Here is a 17,232-nt window from a genome sequence, read left to right as displayed (position 1 = left end):
GTGTCATCTGCTGAAATCAATCCATGTTATAAAATGACACATTGGCTAAAAACTTGATAAACTTTGGAATGAAGTTCACTGACATGCTACTAAAAATAGACTCATTTTAATTTTTTCAACAAATTTAATAGGAACATGATGATAGAAGTACATTAGGATAATAGAAATTCACCCTACATTAGTTTCTAATGAATCTTAGATATCACAATTCTTTCATATTCCAAAATTTAATTAGTCTTCAAAAATAATAACTACCATTTCTTGAACTCTTACAACATGCAAGATACTGTGCTAAGAACTTTACATACTTCACAGAGTCTTCCAAACAACCTTATGCAATGCTATACATAATAATTAGTGTCCCCATTGTACAGAAATGGAAACTGAGACTTGGAAGGTTAAGAAATTTGTTGTAAATATTAGATAAATAATAGAAGAGCTGTAATTTGAATACATCAGGTCTATCTGATTCCAAAACCTGTGCTCTTAACCAATATGACGTATTACCCATTCAATTTTAAGAAAACAAAGTCCCGGTCAGGTGCAGTGGCTTATGCCTGTAATCCCAGCACTTTGGAAGGCCTAGGTGGGAGAATTACTTGAGGTCAGGAGTTCGAAACCAACCTGGACAACATGGGGAAGCCCCGTCTATACTAAAAACACAAAACAATTAGCCAGGCATGGTGGTGCACACCTGTAGTCCCAGCTAGTAGGGAGGCTAAGGCAAGAGGATCACTTGAACCCGGGAGGCAGGGTTGCAGTGAGCCGAGATCATGCCACTACATGCCAGCCTGGGCGACAGTGTAAGACTCTGTCTCAAAAAGAAAAAAGATAGGAAAAAGAAAACAAAGTCCTAAATATAGGGAAATGGAAAGTCAACAAAGTAGAAATATAAAATTAGGTAAGATATGGAAAAAAAAGAAAAAGATGTTGTTAATTGTTAAAGAGAGAAGGAAATATAAACTATGGTAAGATTCCCAAAGGTATATTTACAAAATAAGATAAATGATTTTTCATTTTTAATAAATCATTTTCTTTTGGTAATATTTGAAGATGATTGCAGAGAATGATTCTTTTCAGTTTCTTGATTAACACATTTTTCATTCTAGATTAAAAATTCAAGGTTTTTTAATCATCTTGTTTACTTACACCTGTGTAGTGGTTTCACTAAATAATGTAAATACTTTTTAATAAGCATTTGATAACAAGAATCAAATATTTGTGAGGAAATGAACTATACTTATTAAAGCTTTGCACCATCATTCCTCCTCCATGGGAAATTAAGTTATTTTCACATAACTGAAAGAAATTCATGACACACAATTAAAAAACAACAAACAAGAGTCACATTTTATAAGGCAGCAATTATGTTCACGTGGTATCAGTATAATTGAAAGACAGAAGACATTTCATTCGTTAGTAACACAGAATTTCTTCTAGTGGGTTTCCTGGAGCTCATTAGATATTCCCTGGCTGATTCTCCTAAGTAATTAGATTTTAACAGGATTTTCAACAGATCAGAGCAATCTCTGTGGGTGCCAATAGAAGAGCCCCCCTCTGGCCTTACCAGCAGGGCAGAGCAGATAATATCCAGACTGGGAGTTAATAGGACAATTACTGGCCTCTTTTAAATGAGTTACATTAATGCACTTAAGCTAAATGGCTCTGCATATGATTAAATATTAACATTTGCAAAATATGAAATCACAATATGCAATCAAGTTTTGTTGTTTTAATTTCCCCAAAGAAAGATTTCAATTGTTTACATAAATACCTTTAAATATTGTGTATTAAACATTTTTAGGATATACTAATAGAAAGTTGGAAACCATTCCTCTTACTTAGGGGCCCTAAAATATACTAACCTACAAGATGACATTTCTGGATAAGATGGAGTAACTAAAAAAATCAGATAAATATATGAAATAATATTTTTCAGAGATTAGATAACAGGCAATACAGGACAATGATCTCTGAGAGGAAAGGGAAAAAATGAGGTGGTTTTCCTGAGTGAAGAGACAAAGTGGAGAATTTAGGCAAGCCATGGTGGCTGGAATTCACCAAACAGGAGACAGTATCAAAGCACCAAAGGAAAAGAACCCAAAGATCTATGGAGGGTCCTCCTCAAGTCTTAAGCTTAGTGTTGATCAGCACATGCATGTGAAGCAACCACTCAAAGTTGGAAAAAGAACGACTTTTCCAGGAGCAGGTCAAATAATTTTCAGAGCTTACAGAGGCATGGGAATACTTTACATTCTCAACAGCCAGAGTTAAAACTAAACACCTCATAATATATAAGGCAACAGGCAGATATTGTCTCAGTAGTTGGGACAAAATAGCCCTAAACCAAAAGTTGCTCTGGTCCTACCTAAAAAAACCTAAGACAAACATCAAAAGGATGAATCTATTTTTAAATTATTTTAATACTCTAAAACAAAGCTCAAAACTATTTAGGAATACAAAAGAATCCACCATCAAACAATGTAAATTTCACAATGTCTAGCCCCAAATTCACAAAATCATGAAAGTAGCCAGAAAATATGACTTAAAATCATAAGAAAAAAAAATCAATCAATGGAAGCAAATCAAGAAATTACCAAGATTAGAAATTAGGAAAAAGGAACATTAAAACAATGATTATAAATATATTTTATATTATAAAAAAGACAGGAAAGCATAAGCATGGTAAAAAGAGACATGGAAGATATAAAAATAACCTGAGTCAAACTTCTGAAGATGAAAAATACACTGTCTTAGGTACAGAAAAAAAAAAAAAAAACATAATTAAAAATAAATAGTTTAACACTGCAGCCAAAAAAAAAAAAAAAAAAAATGTACAGAACACCATTGAGCTGTGTGACAATTTTAAGCAGCCTAATATATGAGTAATTGAAGTCCCAAAAGGAGAAGAGAGAGTGGAAGGGAAGAGAAAAGCAGTTTGAAGAAACAATGACCCCAAATTTTTAAATTTAGATTAAAACAACACAACCATGAAACATGAAAAAACCTATACAAAGGCATATCAGTAATTAAATAGCCTAAAATACACTGAATTTTAAGTGAATTTTGAAAATATTTTCAATGTCTCCAGCAAAAAACAAAATACAGTTGGTCCTCAAACAATGTGAGTTTGAACTGAGTAGGTCTACGTAACACAAGAATTTTTTGCAATAAATACAATCAGCCCTCCATCCCAGCCGGCTCCAAATCCACAACCAAACACAGACTGAAAATACAGTATTGGAGGGATGCAAACTCCACGTGTAAAGAGGGCCAACTTTGCATATCCACGAGTTCTGCGGGACCGATGGCAGAACTGGAATATGAGCAGATTTTGGTATCCACAAGTGGTCCTGGAACCAATTCCCCACAGATACTGAGGAATGACTAAATGGCCTAGACCTGATCTAAAGTCAGTTTTGTGCTTTGTTCCTATGACGTTGGCCCATAATATTTTCCTTTCTTTTCTTTATTTTCTTTTTTTGTTTGTTTGTTTGTTTGTTTGTTTGTTTTGAGACAGTTTTGCTCTTGTTGCCAAAGCTGAAGTGCAATGGTACCAACTTGGCTCACCGCAACCTCTGCCTCCCCGGATCAAGCGATTCTCCTGCCTCAGCCTCCCGAGTAGCTGGGATGACAGGCATGCACCACCATGCCCGGCTAATTTTTTGTACTTTTAGTAGAGACGGGGCTTCTCCATGTTGGTCAGGCTGGTCTCGACCTCCCAACCTCAGGTGATCCGCCTGCCTCGGCCTCCCAAAGGCATGAGCCACCGCGCCTGGCCGGCGCATAATATTTTCTGGAAAGAATTTTCAACCTAATACACTTAACTTTGCCACTGAGTGTAAGAGATTTCAGAAATTTTTAATGAATTATACCCTTTATTTACAGATCTTATAAATGACATTACCTATTCTTCTTATAATAGTAGTACTTAGCCTCAGACGTCAAAACATTACTATAAAATGCCAAATTAGGCCCTTGTCAGTGCAGAGGCAGAAGCCTGAACCAGACAAATAAGTACTGTGAGCATAACCTCCATGCCTTAATTGGCTCTTATTCACTTGGACATAGGGAATAAGATGAGTAAGGGAATCTTTCCACTTATTAGGCCCTCATAAAATCATTATAACTAGTTCAGATATTCACGATCCAGAGAGAAATGGAATCTGTGCATATAGGGTCTTACAAAGAGGTGGTGACCAGCTGCAACTTTTCTTTCATGCGACTCAAACTAGAGGCTTAGATTCGATCATAAGAAAAAGCTTCTTGACATTGGAATGGATTAAAAACAAAAATAGTAGAATTTTCTGAAAATTTCAAATTCTGTTCCTGGTTGGTTGGTTTGTGAGCCAAGGTCTCACTCTGTTACCCAGACTGAAATTCAGTGGCACAATACAGGGCTCATGCAGCCTCGACCTCCTGGGCTCAAGTGATCCTCCCGCCTTCGTCTCCTGCGTTGCCGTGACTACAGGCACCTGCCACCATGGCTGGTTAATTTTTTTTGTTAATTTTGTATAGAGATAAGTTCTCTCTATAAAAGAGACCTTTTATATGTTGCCTAGGCGGGTCTCAAGCTCCTGGACTCACGTAGTTCTCTGACCTCGGCCTCCCAAAGTGCTGGGTTCACAGGTGTGAGTCACCACGCCCAGCCCAGTTTCTGTTTTGACTAGATGGTTTGGATATAATCCTAGTAAAATCTGATGTACACTCAACCTGTCTTTTCTACAAGTCTGTGAACATTTGATTGGTTAAAATGATACCTAAACGTCTTAGGTTAAGCCACAACAAGTTCCACTAGCTTTCAAACAGTAAAGCTTGGAACATATCTGTAGCCCTAAAAAATGTGAGAATATTCAGATCACCTTTCTGTGTTGAATTTCATCTCCTCACTTCTATTTGTTCATCTACGAGTTTATTTCTGTAATTCTATTTTTCCCTATGGAGATTTCAAATGTCTGTATCTTGCTTTATGTAATTGAAGTATTCCAGACATCTTAGGTTGGAACAGAGCTTTTTCTATCTAATTATACTTTAGGGGCATTTAGGGAACTTGTTATTTAAAAGAAATCATTTTCTGATTTTTTTTTTTTTTTTTAAACCGAGTTTTACTTCTGTCACCCAGGCCGGAGTGTAGTGGGGCGGGTCTGCATGCCACAGTTCACTGTGGCCATAACTTTCGGGGCTCAGATGATTCTCCCACCTCAGCCTCCTGAATAGCTGTGACTACAGGCATATGCCACCAAGCCTCGCTAATATTTTGTATTTCTTTGTAGAGATGTGTTGCCCAGGCTGGTCTCGAACTCCTAGGCTCAGTCAATCCACGCACTTTGGCCTACCAAAGTGCTGAAATGACAGGTGTGAGCCACCCTGCCTGGCCCATTTTCTGAATTTTTTGGTCTCAATCTGACTTTTAGATATCAAATTTGCTTAATACAAGGTACACGGCCAGGCACAGTGGCTCACGCCTGTAATCCCAGCACTTTAAGAGGCCAACACAGGCAAATCACTTGAGGTCAGCAGTTTGAGACCAGCCTGGCCAACATGGTGAAACCCCATTTCTACTAAAAATACAAAAATTAGCCGGGCATTGTGGTGCACCCTTGTAATTCCAGCTACCTGGGAGGCTGAGGTGGGAGAATCACTTGAACCCCAGGAGGTAGAAGTTGCAGTGAGCTGAGATCGTGCCACTACACTCCAGCCTGGGCAACCAAGTGAAACTCCGTCTCAAAAAAACAAACAAACAAAACAAGGTACACAAAACTAAATTGTTAATAAAGTATATTTGCAGACCTGGATGAAAGATGGTACCTTTATATAATTTGCTAAGTACTATTCATGGACAATGGAAATTGTAGTATCACAAAGTACACAGAGATAACAAAGCAAACAATAAGTTTTAGAAAATGGGTTGAGATAACCTGGTCCAGTAGATTATATTAATCATACTGAGACCCATATGAAATTAGCATTTGCAAAGGACCTCAAGGATGTCAAACAACTGGCCTGAATTAGACTCTAATTCCCCTTTCATTATCCCTCTTTGAGAGTTTTCAGGCCTGTTTTACACAATGGACTTGAAAGACATTGGTAATAGGCATATTTACAGATTTGATTGGTCCAGTGGGCATTTGAGTATGTCCTACTAAAACATAAAGCATTGAAAGAAAGGAAAGACAAGGGTAATATACATGAAAGAGGGTAAAGGATAATATACTCCCATGGCTAATTGTGTGATTTTTGAATTACCAGAAAGTAGAATTAAAACCTAGAAGTTGTAGCCACAGGAGGACAAAGTCAGGCCCAATATAAGACTAAACTTTGTTTTTTGTTGTTGTTGTTGTTGTTTTTGTTGTTGTTGTTGTTGTTTGAGATGGAGTCTTGCTCTGTCACCCAGGCTGGAGTGCAGTGGCACGATCTCGGCTCACTGCAAGCTCCGCCTCCGGGATTCACACCATTCTCCTGCCTCAGCCTCCCGAGTAGCTGGGACTACAGGCTTCCGCCACCACACCTGGCTAATTGTTTGTATTTTTAGTAGAGATGGGGTTTCCCCATGTTGGCCAGGATGGTCTCCATCTCCTGTCCTCGTGATCCGCCCGCCTCTGCCTCCCAAAGTGCTGGAATTACAGGCATGAGCCACCACACACGGCCAAGACTAAACTTTCTAACAGTCTAGCTAAACAAAAATCAAAGGCCAAGTTTCTCATTACTCTAAGTGTGTAAACATAAACTGACCATTTGGCAGGGATTTTGCAGATTAGATTCAAGTGTTGTATTGGTGATTGGATTAGAAAACATTTAAAAACCTAATCTTGGCCGGGCGTGGTAGCTCATGCCTATAATCCCAGCACTTTGGGAGGCCGAGGCAGGCAGATCACTTGAGGTCAGGAGTTCAAGACCGGCCTGACCAACATGGTGAAACCCATCTCTACTAAAAATACAAAAATTAGCCGGGTATGGTGGTGCATGCCTGTAGTCCAAGCTACTCAGGAGGCTGAGGCAGGAGAATTGCTTAAACCCAGGAGGTGGAAGTTGCAGTGATCTGAGATGCGCCACTGCACTCCAGTCTGCAAGACAAGGCAAGACTCCATCTCAAAAAAAACAAAAACAAAACATAATCTTAAAGCAGGCACAGTGGGGCATTCCTATAGTCCCAGTTGCTCAGGAGGTTGAGGAAGAAAGATTGCTTGAGCAAGAAGTTTGAGGCTGCAGTACAATATAATCAAACCTGTGAATAGCCACCACACTCTAGCCTAGGCAACATAATGAGACTTCATCTCTGAAAAAAACAAAACAAAAACCTTAATCTTTAAGTCTTTCTAAACATTCAGATAATCCAACTCCATGATCCTAAATGCTCTGGTTGTCAGACAAGGGGCTTCCTTTTCCTCAACTTCTTCCATAGGAAAAATTTTACTTTTCCTGCAAAGGTAAAAATAATTTACCTTTCTTGCATATAGAAAATATTAGACTGGAAGGAGGAAACCTAGGGTAGTTCTGGCTCCATCACTAATTTGTTAGGTGACTTTGAACAAATCACTTAATATTTCTTGGTTTTGTTACCTGCAAGTGTGGCCTGGGGGCTCTAAAGACATGTCACAAGAGTTATGCTACTTTATAGACTTTGCTTCTTCAAGTCTGCCACTCTTAGCTGTATGTCCACCTAACACCTTCCTAGAACAATCAACCAAGATTCTGTTTGTGGCATTCAAAAAAATGCAAAATCTCTGGCATTATAATTCCATGTTGCTGATGTGGGAAATCTTATGGTCATAACTGACTTCTATCTGTTAGCTCCACCCATAATCATTCATGGTGGCCAATCACAGAGAAAGGTCCTGGACACTACTACAGTTATCAATGACCTTCACAGACCAGCTCAAACATTCCATTTTCAGATTGTGTTACCAAAGAGTTTCACATTCCTGATAAGAATCATATTGCGCTTCTGAAGCAAAGCTTCATGCTTTAATCATTTAAAAAGAGCAAGCAAATAGATAAGCTCCAAGTTCTTCAAGTTTTTAGAACTTACTTGCTATTACAATATTCTAAAATATTAGTTGTATCATTTACTGCTGCTTCCAAAATAAATATACAGAGAAGAGACATGTTAACTGAATCACAAAAGAAAATGCCAAATACGGCACAGAAAAATGACTAAAACTAATTATTTTCTGGCAGCAACTCATCAAAATTGACTGTCTAGCCATTTGCATATACCTAATGCTAAGTTGCTAAGTTCAGAAGCAATCTCACTAAAATGAGAAAACACTCCCACTGGCTTAATTTTCTCTGTCCAGTGTTCACATTATGATATTCCTTTGCAGTACAATTGGAGATGGACTATTGCAGATTTCTTCTCTTAAACTTTCATTCATTTGATTAAAAAAAAAAATTGGCCAGGCACAATGGCTTACACCTGCAATCCCGGCACTTTGGGAGACCAAGGCAGGAGGAACCCTTGAGCCCAGGAGTTCAAGACCAGCCTGGGCAACATAGTGAGACCTCGGTCTCTACAAAAAAATTTTAAAATTTGTAAAATTAGCTGGGGGTGGTGTGTGTGCCTGTAGTCTCAGCTACTTGGGAGGCTGAGGTGGAAGGATTGCCTGAGCCCACAAGGTTGAGGCTGCAATGAGCCGAGATCATGTCACTGCACTCCAGCCTGGGTGACAGAGTTAGACCCTGTCTCAAAAAAACAAAAACAAACAACTCTACTACCAAAAGAAATCATCAAAATAAACTAAACTCTAATTTCTTACCAGAGGATCAGTTTGTTGTGAAATCTAGTTGCTGAATGTTTTAAGTCATTTTGGGAAAATCAGCATTCCTTGTTGTGCAATGTCTACTTCATACTGTCCTCTGCCTCCAGAAGATTTTTCTTGAGAAAGTGAGACCACAATCAAGCATTATCCAACTGTCTATCTGCCACTGAGAAATGCTCAGGTAAGAGAAAAAGAACTAAGGGTGGCTAAATAGTAAGAAAAGCCTGCCCTCAGTAACTAGTAGATTTAAAAGTGAATAAAAATAATGCCATAGGTATGACACTTTAAACATTTCAGTGTGTTAATGTCCATGATTTCACTCGATATACTGGTAACCTTATCAGGTGACATAAAGTATGGGCCCCCATTTATAGAAAGGGAAATCGAGACAAAGCACTTGCCTTGTCACACAATGAACTTACCATGGACTGAATTATGTTCCCCAACTCCATACCCAAATTCGTATTTTGAAGCCTTAACCTCCAATGTGACTCTATTTGGAAATAAGATCTACAAAGAGGTAATTCAGGCTAAATGAGGTCATAAAGTGGGGGTCCTGATACCATACAATTAGTGTCCTTATAAGAAGAGATGCCCTCTCTCTCTCTCTGCATACACACACACGCAGAAGAGGTCATGTGAGCATACAGTGAGATGCTGGCCACCTAGAAGGCAGGAAGGGAGGTCTCATGAGAAACTCACCACGCTGACACCTTGATCTTGGACTTCCAGCCTCCAGATCTCTGAGGAAATAAATGTCTGTTGTTTAAAGCTACCCAGGCTATGGTATTTTGTTATAGCAGCCTAAGTTGAGTGAAACAGAGCTAATGATCATAAAATTTCTAAAACCCAAGCCTCTTGACTCTTTGTCTTCATTTACATCAGTATAATGCAATGGCCAGCACTGAACCACTGAGAATGATCACATAAACTTCAAGCAATTTTTTCTGAACCTACAACTGTGGCTGCCCCCAAAGCTGATGTTTTTTCATCTTCCATCAAGTAACAGAAGGACTGCTATCATAAAGATACCCTTCCGAGGGGAGAAATGGAAGCATCAACATAAATGTGTAACATATCTGGCGGATTTCTCTGTAGTGATAAACTTTTGGATGAATTCCTTTCTTAAAATATTACACTTGTTATTGGGAAATGATTTTTTAACTTGTGTCTAATATTTTCTTCATATGAGGAGATAAGTCTCTCTCTACCCACTTTACTCATTCAAACCTAACTAGTAACTTTTGTAAAGAATAACTGAGTATGCTCCACTTGGCTCAACTGTTCTTTCTCTTGAGATGGGCTTGTCCACAGAAAGCACAAATTCTTTCCTTTTCCATGTTATAAATCCTGCTGGGCTGGCCTTCCATCTATGGAAGTTGGGATCTTGTAGGTTAGTGTATCCAATGCCAGGATTCTGTTAGAAAGTCCATTTGGCTCCCACACAAAGCCAACTCAGCCTGTATCCGTAGCAAAGGTGGTATTTTGGCCTCAGTATTTACTTTTTCAAAAAATATATATTTCTTGAATTGTTCAGAAAGAAGGAAAGCAGGGAATTATTTAATGCAGATCCCTTTAGAGACCACCAGTGTAACTATAGGACAAACTTCTGTATTCTGTTATCTCCACCATTTGAGAGGCCAGGAGAAAACATGAACCTTAATGGAGATGGAATTATCCTTGCAATGACTGCAGTAAATGTTTGTTGAAGGGGAAAAAAATGGAAAGAGAAGATATACCATATATACCTAGTTTTAATGGAAAGCCTATTTCTGCCATATACATTAGAGAAATTGTTTAAGAACAGTTCATCCATGTGAAAATATTAGCACTGTAATTCTGCCAAGGTCAGTAAGACCTAGTGATTTGCTGAGATATCACCTTCATTTCACCAGGTAAATAAAGGCTCCTTTTTTCGGTGTGCCCTATCCAAGAAGGCACTCCATAGCAACAGTTAAATTATGAATACAGCACATATGTTCCATACCATATCATTTACAGCACAATTTAGCATAGACATAATGCTTTGTAACAAACTACAATACCATTCACAAAATGCATTTAAATAGCATAATTTAGTTCATTAAATTCAGTCATTTACAGTAAATCAAAATAATCATCGGAATTGAAGAGAGTACACAGTTGTTTGTTTGAATAGTTAAGCTAGGTAAGTCAATTTCTTTTTGAAGGTCAAGGACAGAGTTGTTTCCATTTTCTGTTATAAAAAAGATACAGCTGGTGTCAAAAGATAATTTAATGTCATTTCAAAACGATCAACCCTCTTTTTTTCCCTCCCCAGTCTCTCTCTCCTGGTTGCATATCAGATCACTGTCACTCCTAAAATAGATTCAACTCCCTGAAAATATCTTATATGCCAGCTAACTAGAATGTATGTACAAATTTTACAAAATCTCAAATGTACAATTTCTTCACATTTTTAATCAAGATGTGTACATTCGGTCCCAAGAAAGCTTCAAATGCTGGATCGCAGTGTCTGTAATCATCTGCATATCTGTCTATTTTTCATACCATATGGGAAGCACCTTGTGGGTAGGAGCCTTGTCAACCATATTTGGATTCCTGCAACCCAGCACAGAGTCTGTTGACTAAATTCCTTGAAAGCAAGGAATGGTTCTTTTTTCAGTTATTTTTATTCCTCATGGCCCCAACCATATGCCTCACACATACTCAGTAAATATTTGTTGATTTAAACATCTTGTTGGTGGGGCTTACCTTGGGATACATTTCATAAGCACACAAAATGAGTGTGCGTTTTGAATTGTCTCAGTAAACCAGTGCCTGCATAACGTAGACAAAGTAAGAAAAGAGACTTTGGGACTGAGCACAAAGCATTCAACCTGATCTCATAGTTTCACAGTCCAGTATACTCTGAGCAGAACCATACTCCAGGTGGACTAAACTACATTTTACACAGTTCTTTCTCTTAGCCTTTCCCTGGAGTGCTTTCACCACAAACCCAGCAATAGTCAACAGTACAAGGTTTTAAGTGCTAGTTCAGCTGCTTTAAAGCCAACATAATTTGGGCAGCATTCTACACTCAGCATTTATCCAGACATTTGATAACCTGATGTGTGCCTGGTACTGGGCACTGGGTAAACCATAGAGGAGATAGACTCTAGCAAGTTTTGAACTGTGTCCGCAAGCCGCTTAAAATCTAGAGTAACACACTGTCAATAATGCACTGTTGCGCGGTAAGCACAGTGTCTGAGGAAAGAAAGCACAAGGTGCCCCAAGAGAAATAACAGTATTTTGATCAAAAAAAGGTACCAGGCCAGGCGCAGTGGCTCATACCTGTAATCCCAGCTCTTTGGGAGGCTGAGGCGGGTGGATCACTTGAGGTCAGGAGTTCTAGACCAGCCTGGCCAACATGGTGAACCCCCATCTCTATTAAAAATACAAAAATTAGACCGGCGTGATGGCGCATGCCTGTAGTCTCAGCTACTCAGGAGGCTGAGGCAGGAGAATTGCTTGAACCCTGGAGGCGGAGGTTGCTGTGAGCTAAGATGCATCACTGCACTCCAGCCTGGGCAACAAAGTGAGACTTTGTCTCAAAAAAAAAAAAAAAAAAGTACCACTTCTCTCTACTTGGCACAATTCCCTCCCCTGCATATGAAGAACTAGTTCCATTATCAGAATTTTTTTTTTTTTTAAGAGACAGGGTTTCACTCTGCCTTCCAACTAGAGTGCAGTGGCACAATCATAGCTTACTGCAGCCTCAGACTCCTGGACAGCTCATTTTAGACGGCCGTTGATACACTGGAGGTGGTCTAAAGGAGAGTTGCCAGGAGAAAGGGTTATCTTTTCCCTTCCTCAAAGAGGAGAGAGAGTTGAGAAGAATGTAAGAATATTAGGGAAAACATTGAAAATAACTGTTCTTGAAAGCTTCTGAGTATTCCTGGGGTGAGTATTGATGATTTAAAGAACTATGTCAAATCTATTACCATGAACAGACTCTAATTGTATTAAATCCCACACTGAGAGTATCAATAGCTCCACGGAGCCCAAGAAATAAAATACAAACTCTTTCTTAGGCTGTGTTAAAGACCTCTGTAACCTGGCTTCAGTCTTGTCTCTCTTTGTTACAGAGACTATATCCATTTCCCCTTCCTCTATTAGTAATAAAAATTTTAGCTGGAAACATGGCCTCCCAGGAAAAAAACTATGCTGTCCAGTTCCCCTGAAGCTAGGTGAGGCCATGTGACCATGCTGAGGCTAATGGGATGCAAGTGAAAATGTCAGGTGGCAGCTTCTGGGAATCTTGAGGTCATGGGTACACACCTCATCCTGTTGATTGGGACAAGAATGTCATGACTGAAGTTCCATCCTGCACTATAATGACAAGGGCCACACCCTAGGGATGGGAAAGCAGAAAATGAGAAGGAACTGGGTCCCTGGGGACTTCATGGAACACAGCCACCATACCAGTCCTGGGTGGACTATCCCCAAATTTTGAACTGGAAGGAAAATTATTTTCTATCTTATTTCAGCCACTACATTTGGAGACCTTGCAAATTGAGACCACTCTGAAGCAATAGCCTCAGTATAGCTACATCCTTTTCCTCCAGATCCTCCCCTAGTGGCCTGCTATGACAGGCACCATGCTAAAGCTCTCAATGGCACATCTCATTTAATCCTCACAAATACCTGTTAGGTAGCAACTATTATTAGTACCATTTCACAGATGAAGAAACTGAGACTTAGAAAGATTAATTTACTTGCTAACTAGAGGCAAAGCCAGTTTTTTCAATCCAGGCAGTTTGTCTCCAGAAGCTATATCTGAATCTCTGTGCTCTGAATGTTTATGCTATATTACCTGCCTCACAGAGCTACTTTCCCTATATTCCATGTCTTTACTCGTGTTATTTGCTCGGCACCTAAAATGACTTTCTGCCTTCCCCATGTCCTTTTCTTCCTAGATGCACCACCTTCTGCATGAAGGTCCTGATGCAGAATAGAAATAAATCTCTCCTCAATGAGTCCATTGCACCTTAGCTATGCCTCTATTATATCACTTTGCATATCCTGCCTTCTAATCTCGTTAGCTATGTTATGTGTCAGTTTTCCTCAATACATTTTAAGCTCCTTAAGGACAAGAAATATATTTTATCTGTCTTTGTGTTCTCCATAGTGTCTAACAGTGAAATTCAATAAATCTTACTTGACTTGCTAAAAACTAAGTTCTTGGCCTGGTGTGGCGGCTCACACCTGTAATCCCAGCACTTTGGGAGGCTGAGTTGAGCAGATTGCTTGAGCCCAGGAATTCAAGACCAGACTGGGCAACATCTGGTCTGACAAAATCCTGTTTCTACAAAAAAATGCAAAAATTAGCTGGGTGTGGTGGCCCTCACCTGTAGTTCTAGCTACTCAGGAGGCTGAGGTGGGAGGATCACTGAGCCCGGGAAGTTTGAGGATGCAGTGAGCTGTAATTATACCACTGCACTCCATCCTGGGAAGCAGAATGAGACCCTGTCTCAAAAAAAAAAAAAAAAGAAAAAAAAAAGTTCTGATTGGAAGAGAGGATTTTTTGACTATTTTATAAATGAAAGACAGGTAGTGAGTTGTAGTTCTAAATAACTGATGCACTGTAACAGCACTGTCCAATAGAACTTTCCACAGTGATGGAAACTTTCTATACCCACACTGGCTAATACAGTAGTCACTAGTCACATGTGGCTACTGAGTACTTGAAATGTGGCTAGTACAGAAAAGTGACTGAAATTTTAATTTTAATTTTAATTGATTTACATTTAAATAGACACATATAGATAATAGCTACCATATAGGATGCTACAACTCTAAAACTATCTTGAAACTTTGGAAAACAGTACGAGCATGCTTTGTATAGAGTAAGTGGTCAGTAAATGTTTGCTATAGGACTTTGAATGGGATTGAAGGGAATCAGTAGACATCACCTATGTAGATTTAAAAGGAAAAAAACAAACGGAGAAAGATAGAAACTTCAAAAAATTCGGAACAACACAGAAAAAGATAAAGTTGAAGCAACAAAAACAACAAGCAAAACACCGAGGATCATCATTTACAGCAGAAAAGAACCCTTAACAAACCCTTCTGGCAAAGCCTGGAAGAGGTATGTCAAGACAGGCAATTATATGACATACAAGCCCAGTTTAATAAAGACTGGGCTGGCATCCATTTACAAAACCCTCCAGAGGACACTGAGGTTTCTCATGCTGTATTTAAAGAAACTGTCTGTAAAAGGTTGGGATGGGTCTCACTAGGCTGGAAAGAATAAGTCCAGATCACTCTATTTAACAACCATTCATCATAAATTCAATATTTTATTCGGTAGGGGAATGACAGAAACTCACTCACTCCTAGTTATGGTAATTCAAAGCAAAAAACCTTCTAGTTATACCTATCAGGCCAAAATCTAAATTTTAGGCCCCTTTGGAATTTTTCACTTTTGCTTATTTGCCATTAAGGTGGCGCATGAAGAAATGCAGTTAAGGACCTACACTGTTAAGTGAGCTCTTCCCAGCCTGGCCATTCTGGGGGTGACCTTTCCACCAGGTTCCTGGCATAAGGCAGTGTGTCTCCTGGAGCAAAGCCAGAATGTAAGATGAAAAGCCACATGCAGAGGATGACGCAAGGGAAACAATCATGACTTTCATAATGAGAGCCAGAAAGAAATTTGAGGTCTTATGCTCACTAGTTCCTAAGCCTGGGTGTTGTAGTCAGCATAATAACTCCCTTAATATTTTATTCTTCAGGATTTCTAGCCACAGAAGAATGAGCTATACTAGCAATCAAACTTTGGGTGTACTTGTCCATGCTCCCCAGACAGAGATCCATACAGCATGTCATAATTTAAAGAGAAACTTTCACAATGTTTGGAGCCCTTGCTGCCCTGAAGATGAAGGAGGAGAATGTCCTCACGTTCCTTCCAGCAGGAATCCACTTAGGTGGCACCAACCTTGACTTCCAGATGATACACTACAAAAGGAAAAGTGATGGCATCTACATCATAAATCTGAAGAGGACCTGCAAGAAGCTTTGGCTGGCAGCTTGTGCCATTGTTGCCATTTGGAAACTCAGCTGCTGTCAGTGTCACATCCTTCAGGAATGCCAGCCAGCAGGCTATGCTGAAGTTTGCTGCTGCCACTGGAGCCACACTTATTTCTGGGTGACTTTACTAACCAGATCCAGGCAGCCTTCTGGGAGCCATGTCTTCTGATGGTTACGGATCCCAGGGCTGACCACCAACCTTTCACAGGGGTATTGTATGTTAACCTGCCTATGTGTGCTCTGTGTCACACATATTCTCCTCTACACTACGTGATCATCACCATCGCATGCGATGACAAGGGGCTCGCTCAGTGGGTCTAATGTGGTGGGTCTTGGTCTGGGAAGTTCTGCACATGCATGGCACCATCTCCTGTGAGCACCCATGGGAGATCATGCCTGATGACTACTCCTCCAGAGGAAGAACAGGAAAGAAAATAGGCTGGGCACAGTGACTCAAGCCTGCAATCCCAGCAGTTTGGGAGACCAAGGCAGGAGGATCACCTGAGGCCAGGAGTTTGAGACCAGCCTGGCCAACATGGTGAAACCCTGTCTCTACTAAAAATACAAAAATTAGCTGAATATTGTGGTACATGCCTGTAGTCACAGCTACTTGGGAGGCTGAGGCATGAGAATCTCTTGAACCTGGGAGGTGGAGGTTGCAGGGAGCCAAGATGGCACCACTGTTCTCTAGACTCTAGCCTGGGTGACAGAGTGAGACTGTCTCAAACAAAAACAGAGAGAAAGAAAGAAAGAAAGAAAAGAAAGAAGGAAGGAAGGAAAGAAGGAAAGAAAGAAAGAAAAGAAAGAAAGAAAGGAAGGAAGGAAGGAAGGAAGGAAGGAAGGAAGGAAGGAAGGAAGGAAGGAAGGAAGGAAAGAAGAAGAAAAAGAAGTAATTACTCACAAACTGAAGTAATTACTACGAATAATAGCAATGATTTACTAAATGTCCACTACACTCAAACATCTAGCATATTTTTTCTACAATTTCCCAGTTACAATGTAAGGCAAATATCATTAATATGATTACCCTCACTTGAAAAATAAAGAAACTGAGGGTCAGGAAAATTAACTGAGTTTACCAAGGCCATACAACAACTAACATAACAAGTGCTCAATGAAAGGAAATTTATTTATTTATTTATTTATTTATTTATGTATTTATTTATTTATTTATTTTGAGATAGGGTCTCACTCTGTCACTCAGGCTGGAGTGCAGTGGCATGCTTACAGCTCACTGCAGACTTAATCTCCCAGGCTCAAGTCATCGTCCCACTTCCGCCTCCTGAGTAGCTGGGACCACAGGCACACACCACCATACTGGCTGATTTTTTTTTTCCATTTTTTGTAGAGATGGAGTCTCTCTATGTTGCCCAGACTGGTCTCAAACTCCTGGGCTCAAGTGATCCTCCTGCCTTGGCCTCTCAAA

The 17,232-nt window shown here is 39.6% G+C and overlaps 1 pseudogene; it reads left to right on the top strand.

The window, feature by feature from the left end:
• Positions 1 to 15,627: 15,627 nt before the first annotated feature.
• On the top strand, positions 15,628 to 16,258 carry LOC116418859 (annotated as a pseudogene).
• The last annotated feature ends 974 nt before the right edge of the window (positions 16,259 to 17,232 follow it).

The sequence above is a fragment of the Piliocolobus tephrosceles genome, chromosome 1, assembly GCF_002776525.5.
Source record: "Piliocolobus tephrosceles isolate RC106 chromosome 1, ASM277652v3, whole genome shotgun sequence".
NCBI lineage: Eukaryota > Metazoa > Chordata > Mammalia > Primates > Cercopithecidae > Piliocolobus > Piliocolobus tephrosceles.
Note: the sequence above shows the minus strand (reverse complement) of the source record. Positions and strands in the feature narration are given on the sequence as shown.